Genomic DNA, 17,907 nt, shown 5'->3' with positions numbered 1-17,907 from the left:
TATGTAGTGCCCTTCAGGACAACTTAACACCCACTCAGAGCTGTTAACAAAGTCTGTTATTATTATCCTCATGACAATCACCCTGTGAGGTCGGTGGGGCTGAGAGAGCTCTGAGAAGCTGTGACTGACCCAAGGTCACCTAGCTGGCTTCAAGAGGAGGAGTGGGGAATCAAACCCGGCTCTCCAGATTAGAGTCCCGCGATCCTGACCAGGGCTTTTTTTCTGGGAAAAGAGGTGGTGGAACTCAGTGGGTTGCCCTCAGAGAAAATGGTCACATGGCTGGTGGCCCTGCCCCCTGATCTCCAGACAGGGGGGAGTTTAGATTGCCCTCCGCGCCACCAAGCAGTGCGGAGGGCAATCTAAACTCCCCTGTCTGGAGATCAGGGGGCAGAGCCACCAGCCATGTGACCATTTTCAAGACGTTCCGGAACTCCATTCCACCGCTTTCCGGCTGAAGAAAAGCCCTGGTCCTGACGCTCTGAACCACTACACCAAACTGGCTCTGGATAAATGGAATAGTGAGCTAGAGCCTCCAATTATACCAAAGCAAAGGTATAAGGCTTTAAGCCTGTTGCTTCTATGGATTTTAAGATACAACCTATTCACCCAAAAATATGTTTAGGTATATTGATTAAGTCCAGTATCCAATTTTTGGTGTTGTAACTTATAAGAGGCATCTCTTAAGCATATGCTTTGGACACGTCCAGTTATTCGATCCTTTCGGAAAGAAGTCATTAATTATATTAATTTTGTATCAGAATACTCATTTATTTTTGAGGATGTTTAGGTACTTTTAAATTATTTCCCTGTCTCAGAGAACCTAACTGAAAAGGAACCTCCATGCCTTCACAGTCGCTAAAAGACTTTTATTACAGCATTGGAAAGACAAAAGCCTACTTCTCATAATTCACTGGATTGAGGAATTTATAAACATTTGATCGTATCATATATAGACAACAATTGCACATGAACTGTTTTTAGCTATTTGGAGACTTTTAACAGAAACTTATGTAGGTCCACTCATTGTTTCTTTTTGTTGTTGCTGCTTAATGCATTTAAAAATAAATTAAAAAAAAATTAAAAAGAGAGAAAAGCACTAGGTGTTGCACGAGATCTTACATAAGCAGATCTGCGCTATGTTCCCACTTGTGCATTGCTGGATCCAAACTCTGGTGTAGAAGCACCCTCTACAAGATGAAATTTCCACAATTACACAAGAGAGTTTTGTTACACACATTGGCAGCACGTGAGTGTGAAGCCTTCGGATGCAACAGTCTCAAGGTAAGTCACTATTCCCTAACCTTCAGCTCTCCCCACCCAAACCATTCACAAAATCTGAATAATAAAAGAAGCCCACCTAACAGGGGTGTTATAAAGATTACCAGCTGGTTTTCTCTATGTACGCACAAGCCGGTGAGTAATGTTGCGTTTGTCCTTATCCTCTCCGTCTCCCCAGCTATTTTTGTGTCTCTTCATCATGCATTTGTTTAAAATAAAATGATACATGCATATGTATAAAATCTGAATTTTCACTCGTGCACCTGTTCAATATTTGATGCCCTGCTGATTTTGCCAGCTGATTTCACTTTTCAGAAGTTAAGCCTGGATATTGTGTGTGTGAAAAAGCACTTGTGGCCATAGGTGTAAACTACGGGGGGGGGGGGGGGCTGAGGGGCTTGAGCCCCCCCGGATTTGGCCAGGGGGGGCTGAGCCCCCCCGGGCAACTGGTGAACTACATGGGGGCTGAGGGGCTCAAGCCCCCTTGAATTTGGCCAGGGGGGCAAGCAATGACAAACTCATATGAGGGACTCAGTTATAATGGCAGATGAAGCACAGGACTGTCCACCCCTCCTATTTATATTACAATTTCCATGATTCTTTGAGGCTTTGTTCCTGTTTTTTGCTCTTACATATTTCTGTGTTTATTAAGAATTTATAATTTAAAAAAGGAGTTGCAGTTTATATAAACAATTTACAAATAAATGCTACAGAAGAATTAAGAGACTCTGACAGAAGATATATGATTTTGAAAATCAGACTCCCTGGAAGGCAAGATTTACAAACTAGCAACAATATATGCGCCAAACAATGCAGGAGAAAATTTTTATGAAAATGTTTTCCAATCCTTTTTCGATTTTCAATCAGGTAATGATCTTTGGAGATATGAATGGGGTAATGGATCTAAAAAAATTGTAGATGAAAAAAACAAAGAAGGCAAACTTCCCAAAAATGTGTTTAATTATATGGAAATGTTACAATTGGAAGATGCCTGGAGGATCAAAAATCTGAATACTGGAGACTATACTTTCTTTTCTGACAGATGCCAAACACATTCAAGGATTGATATATACTGGATATTAAAAAAACCCCGAGTTGTTTATATTGTTTATTATATGTTTACTCTTTCATTTTTTTATTTTGATGTAATTATAATTGTGCTATCATTTTTATTTTATTTTCTCTGTTCTGCTTATATTTATAAAAATAAATTTTATATAAAAAAGAATTTATACACTGCCTTAAAATGCCTACGGCTATGGCCAACACTAAGTAGCTGAGGCCTTAACCCTGGCTGGCTCCACCCACTTTCAATGTAGCAGCAGTCAGATTGCAAGGCCTCTGTTGGACATAATTGCTTGGCTCCAATTTACATTTTTTTAAAAAAATGGCCCACAGACTGGAAACAGTCTACATTATAATTCCCCAAAAAGGGGATGCCAAAGAATGCAGCAACTATTGAACTATCGTGTTAATTTCCCATGCAAGCAAAGTGATGCTCAAAATTCTGAACCAAAGACTCTTACCATATATGGAACAAGAAATGCCAGATTTCAAGCTGGATTCAGAAAAGGAAGAGGCACCAGAGATCATGCTGCAAATTTTCGATGGCTAATGGAACATATCAGGGAATTTCAGAACTTCAGCTTGTGTTTTATAGATTACAGCAAAGCTTTTGGCCAATTCCACACCACCTTCCTCCCGCGTTTTTTCCGATATTATTGCGTCATGTGCGAGGGCGCAATAATCACCCGCATGTTCACATCACCTTGCGACTTCCGTCTTTCTTGCGTGACACCACAATCACATCCCCTCAATAAAACCTGCAATGAACGCGCGGGGGGCGTGGTTTTGCTGTGAAAAGTCTTGTGCCTTTTTTTTTTTTAAATCAAGCGGTCGGTATACCGACACGATACTATCCTGTCCTGTCGAAACCACACCCCGTTAATTGGCGCTGATTGGCTCTTTTTCCTACCACCATCGATAGTCTGCAGTGATTGGCCCCCTGTTTGGGCGGGCAATTTTGAAATGTTTTTTAATGCTGGGTCCATGGAGTTTTTATCTCTGTTGGTAGTAGGTGGATTTTTGGATTGCTCATCATGGCTCCTCGTGAAACCATTTGATTAAGGCGGGTGATCACCTGTGATCGGGGAGGTGTCACCCACTGTGGACCCCTGTTGCCCCACTACATGACACGGGTCCCGTGATGGGCAATCAACATCCTGGTCCGTCCTATGCAGCATTCTCCCCAGCTTTCATCTGGAGATCCACTCTTGCAACATGACGGAGCAGTCGAGCTGAAAGCTGACATGACAGCTGGCACAGAAAAATGTTACGATGCGGTCCGTTCTTATTCCGGGTAGATACATGGTGGTTGACTGAATAGCGGTGTCAGCATACCGATGAATTGCCCTTCCTTTTTTCCCTTTAAGTGTGGGGGCGGGGCCGCGGAGATGAGGGGTGCGGATTGATTGGGTGATGCTTTAGGGGATGGATGATTTAATGAGCTAATAGCGTGATGAAATCGCGGTGGTCTGCTGCGACGCTGTAGCGGTACCATTACGATTTTTTTTAAAAAAACGTGTGAACAGAGGAACGGCAGCAGCGAAAAACTAGTGCTAAAACTAGGTAGTGTGGAATCGGCCTTTGTCTCTGTGGATCATGAAAAGCTATGGAGACTGTTAAAAGGAATGGGGGTGCCATAACATCTGATTGCTTTGATGCGGAACCTGTACTTGACAAGAGGCTACTGGAAGGAAAGAACATGGGGAAACAGAATGGTTTCCAGTTGGCAAGGATTCGTATTATCTCCCTACTTGTTCAATCTCTATGCAGAACATATCATAAAGAAAGCTGGATTAGATCTAGAAGAAGGTGGAGTGAAAACTGGAGGAAGGAACATTAACAGTTTGAGATATGCAGAAGACACCATGTTACTGGCAGAAAATAGTGAAGACTTGAAACAACTACTGATGAACGTTAAAGGAGAAAGAATTAAAGCAGGATTACAACTGAATATCAAGAAGACAAAAGTACTGACTACTGAGGAATTACACAATTTTAAAGTTGAGAATGAGGAAATTGAAATTGTCCACGTTTTTCTATTCCTTGGCTCAATCATCAACCAAAAGGGAGACTACAATGAAGAAATCAGAAGAAGATTGAGACTTGGAGGAGCAGCTGTGAGGGAGCTAGAGAAGATCCCTAAAAATAAAGATGTCTCTCTGGGAACCAACATTAACATAATCCAAACTGTGATATTCCACATTACTATATATGGATGTGAAAGTTGGAGAGTGAAGAAAACTGACAGGAAGAAAATGGATTAATTTGAAATGTGGTGCTGGAGGAGAGATTGCAGATACCATGGACAGCCAGAAAGACAAAAAGGTGGATACTAGATCAAATCAAGCCTGAATTCTCCCTAGAAGCTAAAATGACAAAACTGAGGCTATTGTACTTTGGTCACATTATGAGAAGATAAGACTCTCTGGAAAAGTCAATAATGCTAGGAAAAGTAGAAGGCAGTAGGAAAAGAGGAAGACCTAAAATGAGATGGCTTGACTCAATCAAAGAAGCCGCATCCTCCAGTTTGCAAGATCTGAGCAAGTCTGTTAATGATAGGACTTTTTGGAGGTCTTTCATTCATAGGGTCGCCATAGGTCAGAGGCAATTTGATGGCACATAACAACAACAACAAGACTTCACTTCTAACACTGTCCCTTTCTTCAAGTTTCAGAAGAGGAGAAACCAGAGAGTTAGAAAGATAGACAGGTCAGGGCATCTGTTTACTCCTTTACTGCCCTGGACTATCCTTTGATGTGTAGATTGTTAATCTCAGAACTTCCTCCTCAGGAATAGATCGGTAGATAGGAATTTTCTCTCCACTTTCCTATCAAAGTATGGAAATCCTATAATAAAGAATTCTTACTTCTTTTCTAAAACTAATGCAAGTATAATTTTGTTATTTTCTCTTTCTCTTTTACACTGACACCAGCCAGCATGCTCCAACCACCCATCATCACATTTTCTCTGCAATCAATGCTACTCTGTTAAGGAATAGTTTCTGTTCTTTTTAATAGGGAAAATGAGTTATTTTACTTTTCAGTTACTTTATCATTACATTGTATTTTGAAAATGGAACACTGGGGAGGGGTATACCCAGGGCTTTTTTTCAGGGGGAACGCGGGGGAACAGAGTTCCGGAACCTCTTGAAAATGGTCACATGGCTGGTGGCCCCACCCCCTGATCTCCAGCCAGAGGGGAGTTTAGATTGCCCTCCACGCCGCTGGAGCAGCACAGAGGGCAATCTAAACTCCCCTCTGGCTGGAGATCAGGGGGCGGGGCCACCAGCCATGTGACCATTTTCTCTGAGGGCAACCCACTGAGTTCCACCACCTCTTTTCCCAGAAAAAAGCCCTGCGTATACTTTCTGTTTCCTTGCTGAAATAGCTTTGTTTGCTTGCTTGCTTGCTGTTTTTTTTTGTGGGGGTGCTGGGTGTGGGAGAACAGTTAGTTTTATCATGGTAGTGTGTGGGGCTGCTTCAGCCACTCCTAAGCTCCTCTTTCAATTTCCATTCCATTTTTAAAAGGAGAGGTGGTATCTATTGCCGAAAAGGACAATTCCTAAAATGGCAGCCTGAGTACTCTCTCTCTGAAACAACGAAAAAGCCCATCTGCATGAACAAGATTTGGGGGGGGGGATGCAGATCAGAGACCTTTTAAAAATTTCCTTCTGCCCTGTGTGCAGCCTGGAGAGAACATTGGCAAGGAATGTGCACTTAATTATGTGATTTTGTTAATAATGTGTTCTGAATATCTGTGTTTTAAGGTGGAGTTTTTAAGCAGTGTGCTAAGAAAGCAAGGTATATACAATCCTAGGTAGTACAACTGTGAGTTTTCTTTGGGATCGTGACTAGCACTGTTCTGAATTGCCTCAAAATGTGCTTGTACTCACTTAGCGGATATGAGTTTGAAATGAGAAGAAGGAGATTGCTAATACTCTGAGCTCTGTACATTGCTCAGAAATCGAATGCACAGCAACTGTTTTGTATTCTGCCCTGGTTCAAACTTCAACCACACATTTACCAAGTGAAGGCACCTGCAATGCCACAATTTAGTAAATTTCAGTACTAAGTCACGCTTATGAATAAGGCAGAATCAAGACTCCTGTAAATGAACGTCCGGAAAAACTTTAAAAATTTTCCCCTACAGGCTTTTTTTCTGTGTTGACTTTCTTAGTGTCAAATTTGTGAGCATTAGCTTGTCCTATACACATGGCATGTATATTTGTAGATCTTAAAGTGACTATCCTAAAAGTGAATTTCAAAAACATGACACAGCAGGAGATTGCTGAGATAGCACTATAACCACTGACCAACTCCCAGCTTTTCCTAGGTTTGGCCCAGCCAAGGGGGATTCTTAGGAGGGTCCTCATAGGTGCCTGTGTCCCCCTAAATTTGTGGGGAGCCCCTCCCTAAATCCTCCATGGCCCCACCCCCATAGATGGTGGCAATGGAAGCCCCTCCCTGTGATGTCATTGGCTCCTCCCTATGATGTCACTGGACCCCTGGTTCTTTTAAGGACTGGATATAGCAGTGCCTCTGGCCCAGCCCCAGCCCTCCCCCCCCTGGGAAATTGAAAAGTCTACACCTGGGAAATGAAATGCTTCTTATTAATATCACACCATCATCTTTTTAAATGAGGTACCTTTTTTTTTGGCAAGAAAAATACTGGAAGAGGAGATGAGAGGTGCAACACTTTCTGACTTGATTTCCTTTAACGGGTTAAAGAAAGAAGCCCTGGGCTGCCGTGAAAGGGCATGTACATAAGCTGAACAAGAACAGCCTGCATGTGAATTGAGGACCACACATAAAATCCTGCACTTGAGCATCCCTAGGTGCTTAGTAATATGCATTTCCATCCACTGCCTAGGTCAATGGGTGGGATTAGTCCAAAGAGTCTGGAGGGATAACGAAGGGATTAATTACCAAAGAAAATTTAACATATAAAGGATATTTATGATGAGTTTCTGCAGTCTCTTAGATTCAAAATAGGACTACGCTATAGAAAGTGTATAGGGAAGTAAGAAGTGCTAGAACAGAATGTCCGGGGTCTGAGCCCCAGCCCCCAGACTTAACAAGAGGGAACAGCAGGGGACAAAAGGGTGGCAGCAACTCCACCCCCCAAGCTGGCAACCAGGGCCAGAACCTACCTACTCCATGGGGAAGGGGCAAAAGGCCAGTACCTCAGAGGGGTGGAGGGGGCAAGGAGAAACCAGCCAGCCCCACCCTCCAGGGGGAAGAGAGGGGGCTAAGCAGGCCGGAGGGAAAGGGACACAGCAGGGAGAAGGTGAGTCCAGCAGCAGCAGCAGCAGGAACCCAAGCAGAGCCCTTACCTGGCAGGGAGAGGATGCCGCTGCTGCAGCCCAGAGCCACACCATGGCTAGAAGACAGCAGCCTGGCTCAGGAGTTGCTAGAAGCCAAGCCTCTCCAGGGGGGTTTGCCACAGGCATTCTGGGGTAGGAGATGGGTAACCCCGCCCAGCATTGCTGAGCAGGCAGCGCAGAAGCTGGCTAAGGCAGCTCCTCGTGAGCAAGGCCAGGCAAGCTCAATAGCACAAGGGCTGGCTGGGGCAGCTCCTCGTGAGCAAGGCCAGGCAAGCTCAATAGCACAAGGGCTGGCTGGGGCAGCTCCTCGTGAGCAAGGCCAAGGAGCCCTCAGCTGGGGATGGCTCGCACTCAACCCCACCCTGCCAGCATGGCAAAAGGGCCCAGGAGGGATTAGTGGTTGGAGGGAAACACCTGGAGGAATGCACAGCTGGGCCCAGTCAGGAGAGGGAACAAGCCTGGAAGGAGGGCGGGGTGGAGAAAGGAAACCCTATAAAGGGTGGCTGGGAAGAGCTCTGCGGTGGTGGGTGTGAGTGAGGAGTGATGATGTGGAGTGAGAGCAGTAGGATGCAAGGGTGGAGGCTTGGAGGAGAGTTCTGGAAGGAGGAGATGGAGGACCCAGAGGGTAAGCAGGCCAGGTTGAGCAGGCCAGCGAGTGGACTGAGAGGGAGTCTGGGTGAGGTATACCGCCCCTCCTTCCACAGAGCAGGGTCCTGCAGAGTCCCTGGCCCCCCTGTGATGTCAGGAGCAGACCGCCCAGTGCCACGCCCAGCGGCAGCTGCGGCAAGCCCTGACAAGTTGGTGGCCCGTACGGGGAGAGACGTTCCGACGCAGGCGCCAGTCAAGGGGCGGCCTCCCAAGGCCGCCACCCCAGCGGAGCTCGGACTGTGGCTGGAGGAATGCCAGGATAGGATGTGGGGAAGGCTGGAGGCAGCCTACCCAGCTGCTCCAGCAGAACTAGCACTGACAGCAGAGCCGCGGATGCAAGCTGGCGCGCTCACAGAGGCCTTGCCAAGGGTTTGCGCCTCCGTTTGGGAAAATAACCCACCGCCTGGCAAGCAGGTGCAGAGTCTATGCGCCACCGTGAGGATAGGCCGGCTGATCCTACAAGCCCTATTGGACTCCGGGAGTGCAGTCTCAGCAATTCAACCCCAGCTTCTCCCAGCTGCCACCCCAGTGCACCGCTGGATCCCGGTGACGGACGTGATGGGCCGCACCCAGCCGTACCCTACGGCCCTAATCACAATAGAGTACCTAGGGGTCTGCCACCAAATGGAAGTTGCCCGGGTAGCCCACCTACCTGTGCCAGTTCTGCTGGGAAGAGACGCCCCAGGGTTCTTCAGGCTCCTCAAGCAGGCAACGGAGAAATTGGGAAGAGACGCCCCCGGGAATGCCGGGCTGCTGCTGGAGGCGGCAGGGGAATTGGCAGGCCCTCAAGTTGCCACCGCTCTGCAAGTGGAGGAGGCCAACGACCCGGGCGAGGGTCCCTCTGTCAGACCAGGGGCAGAACCACAGGTTGAAGACCCAGCGGGACCCCCGGCAGACCGCCCATTCCGCAATGCCCAAGGGGCAGATGAGTCCTTGCAGCGCTTGCGAGAGACAGCCGCTCGTGAGGAGGAGCAGGTGCGGGATGAACGGAGGTCCCAGCGGCTCCCTCGCATTGAGAAGCAAGGAGGGGTTTGGGTTCGCCTAGCTCGTGCCCCAAGTGGCCAGGGGGAGGTCCGCCAGCTATTGGTGCCGGCGGCCTACCGGGCCGAAGTCCTCCGCACGGCCCATGAGCATGCGTGGGCCGGGCATCTGGGGCACCACAAGACCCTGAAGAAGATCCTTGAACAGTTCTTCTGGCCCTCCGTGAATGCAGATGTGAAGGCCCACTGCCGCTCGTGTCCCACCTGCCAGCGGGTGGCAGCCCGCCGCCCACCGAAGGCCCCCCTCTCCCCGCTACCCGTCATGGAGACACCCTTCCAACGGATCGCGATGGACTTCATTGGACCGCTGCCACGCACACCCCGGGGCCATCGCTTTGCCCTGGTGATTGTGGACTATGCCACGCGGTTCCCCGAGGTCATCCCGCTGAAAACCATGCAGACCCCGGGGGTGGTTCGAGCCCTGTCCAAGTTTTTCGCGATGGTGGGGCTGCCAGATGAAATCCTGACGGATCGAGGGGGCCCGTTCCGTGCCACAGCCATGCGCCAACTCTGCCGGAATTTGGGGATCCGGCAGGTGTTCACCTCGGCTTACCACCCTCAAACAGATGGTTTGGCAGAGCGGCTGAACCAGACTGTCAAGGAGGCCCTGAAGAAGATGACACGGGATAAGCCTCACCAGTGGGACCTGTACATCGACCCGCTCATGTTTGCCCTCAGGGAGACCCCGCAGGCCTCCACTGGCTTCAGCCCATTCGAGCTGCTATATGGGCGCAAGCCACGAGGGATGCTCTCCCGGCTGACAGAACGCTGGGGGCCCCAGGCCAGCAACCCTGCGCCCACCCCACAGGAGTACGTGAGCCAGCTCCGTGATCGGGTGCAACAGTCCCAAACCGAGGCGAACCGCAGACTGACTCGCACCCAGGCGAAGCAGAAAGCCGCCTATGACCGGGGTGCACGGATGAGGACTTTCCAGGCTGGAGAGAAGGTCCTGGTGCACCACTCGGTATTTCCTAGAGAGGGAGGGGACGCTTGGAGGGGCCCCTACCTGATTCGAAGGGTGCTGGGCCCCACTACCTATGAAGTCCAGTGCGGGGTCGGCCGACGTCGGCGGAAGACCCTGCATGTGAACCTCCTGAAGCAGTGGCACGAGCGCCCCGAAGAGGAGTGTGGCATGGCTGAGGACCCATTGGAGCTTCCTGACAGTGAGCTGCCGTGGACCTCTGAAGCCCCAGAGTTTGAGGCGCCCAAGGTGGACCCCCAGCTTGATCCAGCTCAACGGGCCCAGCTACGAGACCTCTGCGCACGGGTTCCCGGGGTCTTCTCCCGCAGGCCAGGCAGCACCAGCCTGATTCAACATGCCATCCCAACCAGCCCGGGGCAGACAGCCCGGGCTACCTGGCGCCCCATCCCCAGGAAGCGGTGGGAGGCCGTGGAGAAGGAGACAAATGAGATGCTCCGGCTGGGTGTAATCGAACCCTCACGGAGTGCCTGGAGGAGCCCGATAGTCCTGGTACCCAAGCCAGATGGGACCACCCGGTTTTGCATTGACTATCGTGAACTGAATAAGGTGGCCCAGTTCGACGCCTACCCCATGCCCCGAGCAGACGTGCTGGTGGACCACCTGGGGTCCGCCCGCTACCTGTCAGCCCTGGACTTAACAAAGGGCTACTGGCAGGTGCCCGTACGGCCGGAGGACCGGGAGAAGACGGCCTTTGCCACCCCCCAAGGCCTCTTCCAATTCAAGAAGATGCCGTTTGGCCTGCATGGGGCGGCGGCCACCTTTCAGCGGCTGGTGGACCAGGTGCTGGGAGAGTGCCGGGCATACGCCATGGCGTACATTGATGATATTATTATCTTCAGCCCCGACTGGCCCACCCACCTCCAACACCTGGAAGCCGTCTTAAGGGCCCTCCAACGAGCTGGGCTAAGGGCGAACCCAAAAAAGAGCCACCTGGGGTTCCAGGAACTCCAATACCTGGGCTTTGTGGTCGGGGGAGGACAAGTCAGGCCACCACCGGACAAGGTGGCCTCAATAGCCGACGCCCCACAGCCCAAGACCAAGAAGCAGGTTCGGAGATTCCTAGGACTGCTGGGGTATTATGGGCGGTTCATCCCCCACTTTGCCTCCCGAGCGGCGCCCCTGACGGACAGCTTAAGGAAGGGGCTGCCCAACCGAGTCCGGTGGACCCCAGAACTAGAGGCAGCTTTCAAAGACCTGCGGTCCGCCCTCTCTAACGCCACTGCCCTGTGGAACCCGGACTTTGACCGGCCCTTCACACTGGCCACAGACGCTTCGGACACCGGCCTCGGGGCTGTGCTGACCCAGGAACGTGACGGAGCAGACGTCCCGATTCTCTTCCTGAGTCGGAAGCTACAGCCCGCCGAGAAGCGCTATGCCACGGTGGAGCGGGAGGCCCTAGCGGTCAAGTGGGCGGTGGGGGCCCTGCAGTACTACCTGGCCAACAACCCCTTTATACTGCTGACGGACCATGCACCCCTGCAGTGGCTTCATCACATGAAGGCGCACAACCCCAGGGTGCTACGCTGGTACCTCTCCCTTCTACCCTTCCAATTTACCATCAAATACCGCCGGGGGGCACGGCATGTGGACGCGGACTATATGTCCCACATGTTTGAGACTGAGCCGGACCCCCACAACTCAAAGCCAAGCGGGGGTGTGTGTCCGGGGTCTGAGCCCCAGCCCCCAGACTTAACAAGAGGGAACAGCAGGGGACAAAAGGGTGGCAGCAACTCCACCCCCCAAGCTGGCAACCAGGGCCAGAACCTACCTACTCCATGGGGAAGGGGCAAAAGGCCAGTACCTCAGAGGGGTGGAGGGGGCAAGGAGAAACCAGCCAGCCCCACCCTCCAGTGGGAAGAGAGGGGGCTAAGCAGGCCGGAGGGAAAGGGACACAGCAGGGAGAAGGTGAGTCCAGCAGCAGCAGCAGCAGCAACCCAAGCAGAGCCCTTACCTGGCAGGGAGAGGATGCCGCTGCTGCAGCCCAGAGCCACACCATGGCTAGAAGACAGCAGCCTGGCTCAGGAGTTGCTAGAAGCCAAGCCTCTCCAGGGGGGTTTGCCACAGGCATTCTGGGGTAGGAGATGGGTAACCCCGCCCAGCATTGCTGAGCAGGCAGCGCAGAAGCTGGCTAAGGCAGCTCCTCGTGAGCAAGGCCAGGCAAGCTCAATAGCACAAGGGCTGGCTGGGGCAGCTCCTCGTGAGCAAGGCCAGGCAAGCTCAATAGCACAAGGGCTGGCTGGGGCAGCTCCTCGTGAGCAAGGCCAAGGAGCCCTCAGCTGGGGATGGCTCGCACTCAACCCCACCCTGCCAGCATGGCAAAAGGGCCCAGGAGGGATTAGTGGTTGGAGGGAAACACCTGGAGGAATGCACAGCTGGGCCCAGTCAGGAGAGGGAACAAGCCTGGAAGGAGGGCGGGGTGGAGAAAGGAAACCCTATAAAGGGTGGCTGGGAAGAGCTCTGCGGTGGTGGGTGTGAGTGAGGAGTGATGATGTGGAGTGAGAGCAGTAGGATGCAAGGGTGGAGGCTTGGAGGAGAGTTCTGGAAGGAGGAGATGGAGGACCCAGAGGGTAAGCAGGCCAGGTTGAGCAGGCCAGCGAGTGGACTGAGAGGGAGTCTGGGTGAGGTATACCGCCCCTCCTTCCACAGAGCAGGGTCCTGCAGAGTCCCTGGCCCCCCTGTGATGTCAGGAGCAGACCGCCCAGTGCCACGCCCAGCGGCAGCTGCGGCAAGCCCTGACACAGAAATCCAGATGGAATTAGATATTTTGTAGAGTATACAAATAGGGTTGCCAGCTCCAGGTTGGGAAATTCTTAGGGGAGGGGTGGAGCCTGCAGAGAGCAGGGTTGGGGGTGGGAAGGGGTCTCAACAGGGTATAATGCCACAGAGAGCCAGTTTGGTGTAGTGGTTAGGAGCACAGGACTCTAATCTGGAGAACCGGGTGTGATTCCCCACTCCTCCACTTGAAGCCAGCTGGGTGACCTTGGGTCAGTCACAGCTTCTAGTTCTCTCAGCCCCACCCACCTCACAGGGTATTTTGTTGTGGGGATAATAATAACATACTTTGTAAACTGCTCTCTTAGTGGGTGTTAAGTCATCCTGAAGGGCGGTATATAAATTGAATGTTATTGTTGTTGTTGTTGTTAGAGTCCAACCTCCAAAGTAGCCATTTTCTCCAGGGGAACTGATCTCAATGTGTTGCACCAATATAGATAAAAGCATATGACAATAATCAATACTGAGCAATACTAGGCCAAGCTCTTGTATTCTAGATGAATTTCCAGACTTTGCATGAATCGTCTGTGTGTTTTTTCTATGTGTTAGGTAATTCTAACAGGTGTGCTTTAATCTTTTGACAGTTAATTAAAATAGTGGACTCTATCGAGATTAATGTTCCTCTATCAGAGATTCAACCAATGGTGATCTCTCAACTTAACTTTTTCTGACACTTCTCAGAGATTTATAGTTTTGTTTTGTAAGTTTGAGTATAACGTAATTTTTTACTAATTGAAAGGTTGTACAATAGAAACTATGAATATTCAATGAAGCATCAGACCAATCATCGTTTGTTTGTGCTATCATGTGAATAGGCCTTAAATATTTGCATATGATGATGTATAAAATTGCAAACGCAGATAGAATGGCAGAGCTCTGATGGAAGAAATCTCTTGAGAGAATTTAGGTGAGAACTTATTTTTACCTATGCATTTCATAGAAACTTTGATTATGTTAAACTTGGAATTTATTAAGAAATGTTAGCAAACTTATTTCTTATTGCCTTTCTGTGTTCTGTTTTTATAGGATTTATATTAATAACCATTTATATTTTGATTACTTGCTTCATTAAAAAACTAGGGTGTATTTTCAATAAAGTGAAATAAACTCTAGACAGGTGTCTGTGTGTTTGATGAAGAGTTGCAAAGCAAGATTGAACCCTATATAAATAAATGTACTGATAAACAGGTGGTTCAAATAACTTATCTGTTTGATAGGTCTGAGAACTAATTGCTGAAAGCTTTCCAGGAGAAAGATACATCTTTCTTTTGGCTAGTAGAAGCTTAGTTTCAGACACGGGCAAAAGCTCGTTACAATTGGCCTGGAGATCAATTGTAGTTCCAGGAGATCTCCAGCCACCACCTGGAGATTAGCAGCCTTCCTCCAAGCAGCTCAGAGCATTGTTCATGGTTTTCCCTTCTTCAATTTATATTCACCCTATGAAGTAGGTTAGCTGAAAGAGGGTAACTGCTCAAGATCACCCACTGAGCTTCACGATGCTTTCACCAGCAAGAGATGTTATACTTAACATAGCTACAGAGAAAATAATATGGGGGCAGGGGGGCTCAGAATATTAAGGATGGGCCCTAAGTTCACTTTGCCTCAGCTTTAAGGAAAGATTTCGACAAGCGAACACATCAAGGCCTAGACAGGTGCTTAGGAAATGAATATAGTTCTAGGGAAGAAGTTTAAATTTATTCAGCATTGGATAATAGCCTTTCAGCTATATTCAAAGAATTGGGGCATGTAATAATTTGCTTTGGAAGAATTGTCAAATGCTAGCAGGAGGAGAGAATATATGATAGAGAATGACAAACCTACGCTATATTAAAGAAAGAGAATAAAATCAACCAAGCTGTCTTTGGCTCATTGCCTAAGTGGTGCAGGGATGGTGTTGGACTTACACAGGGGAGATCTTCTTGCTCATTTATGTGTGCGCAGTGTGATATAGTGGTTAGTGTCAGACGAGGCTCTGAGAGATCCAGGTTCGAATCCCCATGCTGCCATAGAAGCTTTGCTGAATGGCCTTGGACTAATCATATACTCTTTGCCTAATTTACTTCACAAGGTTGTTGTGAGGATGAAACAGAGAAGACAATGATGTAAGATCCTTTGGGTTCCCACTGAGGAGAAAGGTGGAGCGTTCATGAGGTAATAAACAAATACATAATGTGCTTTTCCAACCCTTTCTCTAAGAAGCTCAGGGCAGCATATATTGTTTACTGTCCTCCATTTTTCTCCTCACTACATTACATCCCTGTGGTGGAATAGCTTAAGCTCATAGAAAGAAAATGGCCCAAGTCACTTGGGGAACGGGGATTTGAACCTGGGCCTTGCAAATCCTAGTCTAGTACTCTCTAACCACTATGTAATACTGGTTCATTCATGAAACTTACTGGGTACCCTTGGCAGAGTTACAGTGCCATCCTAAGCAGAGTTACAGCCAGGGCTTTTTTTGAGCTGGAACGCCCTGGAATGGCGTTCTGGCACCTCTAAAAATACCCACATCACATGGGTATTTTTTTAAACGCCCTGGCCATTTTGGGCCTATTTGGGCCCGGATCGGGCCCGAAATGACCAGGATCAGGCTGCTGCTGGGAGTGGCCCATTCCAGGCCAATTTGGTCCTGATCCAGGCCATTTTGGACTCGTTTTGCCCATTTTGGGCCCAAAACAGCCAGGATCAGACCTCTGCCGGGCCCAAAATGTCCAGGATCGGGCCTAAATTGGCCCAGATCAGGCCACTTCCGGGTGGGGGAGTTTTTTCCCGTGTGGCAGCAGCCCATTCCAGGCCAATTGGGAGCCAATCTGGGCCAAGTTTGTCTTGATCCAGGCCAAAATGGGCCCTTCATGGAGCACAGGAGCGCTTCCATTGCAGCCATGGCCTGCGTGGTGACATCACTTCCAGGAAGTGATGTCATCATGCAGTCCCAGCAGCGCGCGTGCCTGCACTGCAAGTGTGCGCATGTATTGACAGGGGCAGCACCTCCTTCCAGGAGCTGCCCCAGGTGAAAGTTCCCCCACCTCTTTCCCCAGAAAAAATGCCCTGCCCCCATCTAAGCCCATGGATTTAGAAGGCTGTGACTCTACTTAGGATGGCACTGTTATTCACCTTGACCTACTTTACAGGGTTGTTGTGAGGATAAATGATGAGGGAGAGGGGAAGGCGAGGGGAAGTAGGGCCACTTGGTACATGATATAGGCCTTCTCAGCCACTGCATTTAAATTGTGGGACTACCTCCCCCTGCTGGCAAGGTGGCCACTGTCCCTGAGATCTTTCTGGATTAAAGATGTTTCTTTTCTGGTAGGCCTGTGAATCAGATTGATATCGGGACGGTGCTTTCTGTGTCATTCTGTATTAATTTTATAATGTCAGTATGTTTGTTTTAACTTGTAGTGAACTGACTTGCAGATCTTTGAATGGAAAGGTGACCTACAAATATGCTAAACAACAGAAAATAAACGAACAGTGCTCTTCTGTTCCTATAAAGGGCAAACAGATCAGTTTGTACAAAAAGATACCAAAAATGTGGCAATACGTAGAAATCAGTGAGAGAACGTTTCACTCTCCCAGGACACGTTGCTGAACTAATCACCACCATTTTTCATCAAAAGAGCTACTATGGGACACTCTAATATGAAACTGCTGATTTAGAATGAATTAAAGAATGTGACTGCATTTCTAAAGGCTTGACTAAAAACCAAAACTAGTCAGACGAGGACTGCATTCAGATATCACATGACCAGAGGAATTGGCCGTGTTAGTCTGTGGTAGCAAAATTGAAAAAAGTCCAGTAGCACCTTGAAGACTAACCAACTTTACTGTATGCTACAGTAAAGTTGGTTAGTCTTAAAGGTGCTACTGGACTCTTTTTGATTTAGATATCACATGTGGCCATGATTAACAGAAGCACATGCACAAAATTTTCCTGTTAGTGGGTTCACACATGCTCCTCTTCCCTTCCTTCTCACACATAGAAGCACAGTTAAATACTAATTTTGGATACTTGTAAAATGCAGATGCACAAGTTATCTAAAGTGGGTCTCCCACCCACTTTCTGGCATTCTAAGTCCTGGTTTAGGAAAGCACCATAAACCCACTGCTAGCGTTACCAACTCTGGGGTGGAAAATTCCTGGAGATTTTGAGGCAGAGCGTGAGTGGGCAAGTTGTGGGGAGGGGGTCACTGATGGATAATGCCATAGAGTCTATCCGCCAAAGCATCTAGTTTGCCTGGGGGAATTGATCTTTGTAGTCTGTAGATCAGTTGTAATTGAAGATCTCCACACTACAAAGATCAACCCACCTGGAGGAGGAGAACTCTAGCTGAAACTGCAGCTAGACATTCTGCACACACCTTCCCATTTCCAGTAGCCCATGTTTGCTCAAAAGTAGCCCTTACTGAATTCAGTAGGGATTACTCCCAAGTCAGCACGCATAGGAATATACCCTACGGCTGCTTTTTTCTCTGACTACCTGCCCATCTTCAATTACTAGTTACATGCTGGCTGGAGCCTTGCTGTGCAAACGCCCACCTTTGGCTTTACCTGCCAAGTTTCTCTTCTTCCTCATTCCTCCTACCCAAGCTGGGCTCAAGCCCACATTTTCCAAGCTCACCCATCAGCCAGATCAGATAAAAGAGGAGGAGTCGAGAGAAAGAAAAGGCAGATGGGTCATGGCACTTAATGATAGCTCATGGGGAGGAAATAAGACATCACATTCCAGGCTGCGCAACCTGCTCCTTGTTGAGACTTGTTTAATAACACTCAAATCAAAGGCCCCTCCTCTGGACAGAAGCGAG

Source organism: Eublepharis macularius, chromosome 1 (assembly GCF_028583425.1).
Source record: "Eublepharis macularius isolate TG4126 chromosome 1, MPM_Emac_v1.0, whole genome shotgun sequence".
Classification (NCBI taxonomy): Eukaryota; Metazoa; Chordata; class Lepidosauria; order Squamata; family Eublepharidae; genus Eublepharis; species Eublepharis macularius.
Note: the sequence above shows the minus strand (reverse complement) of the source record.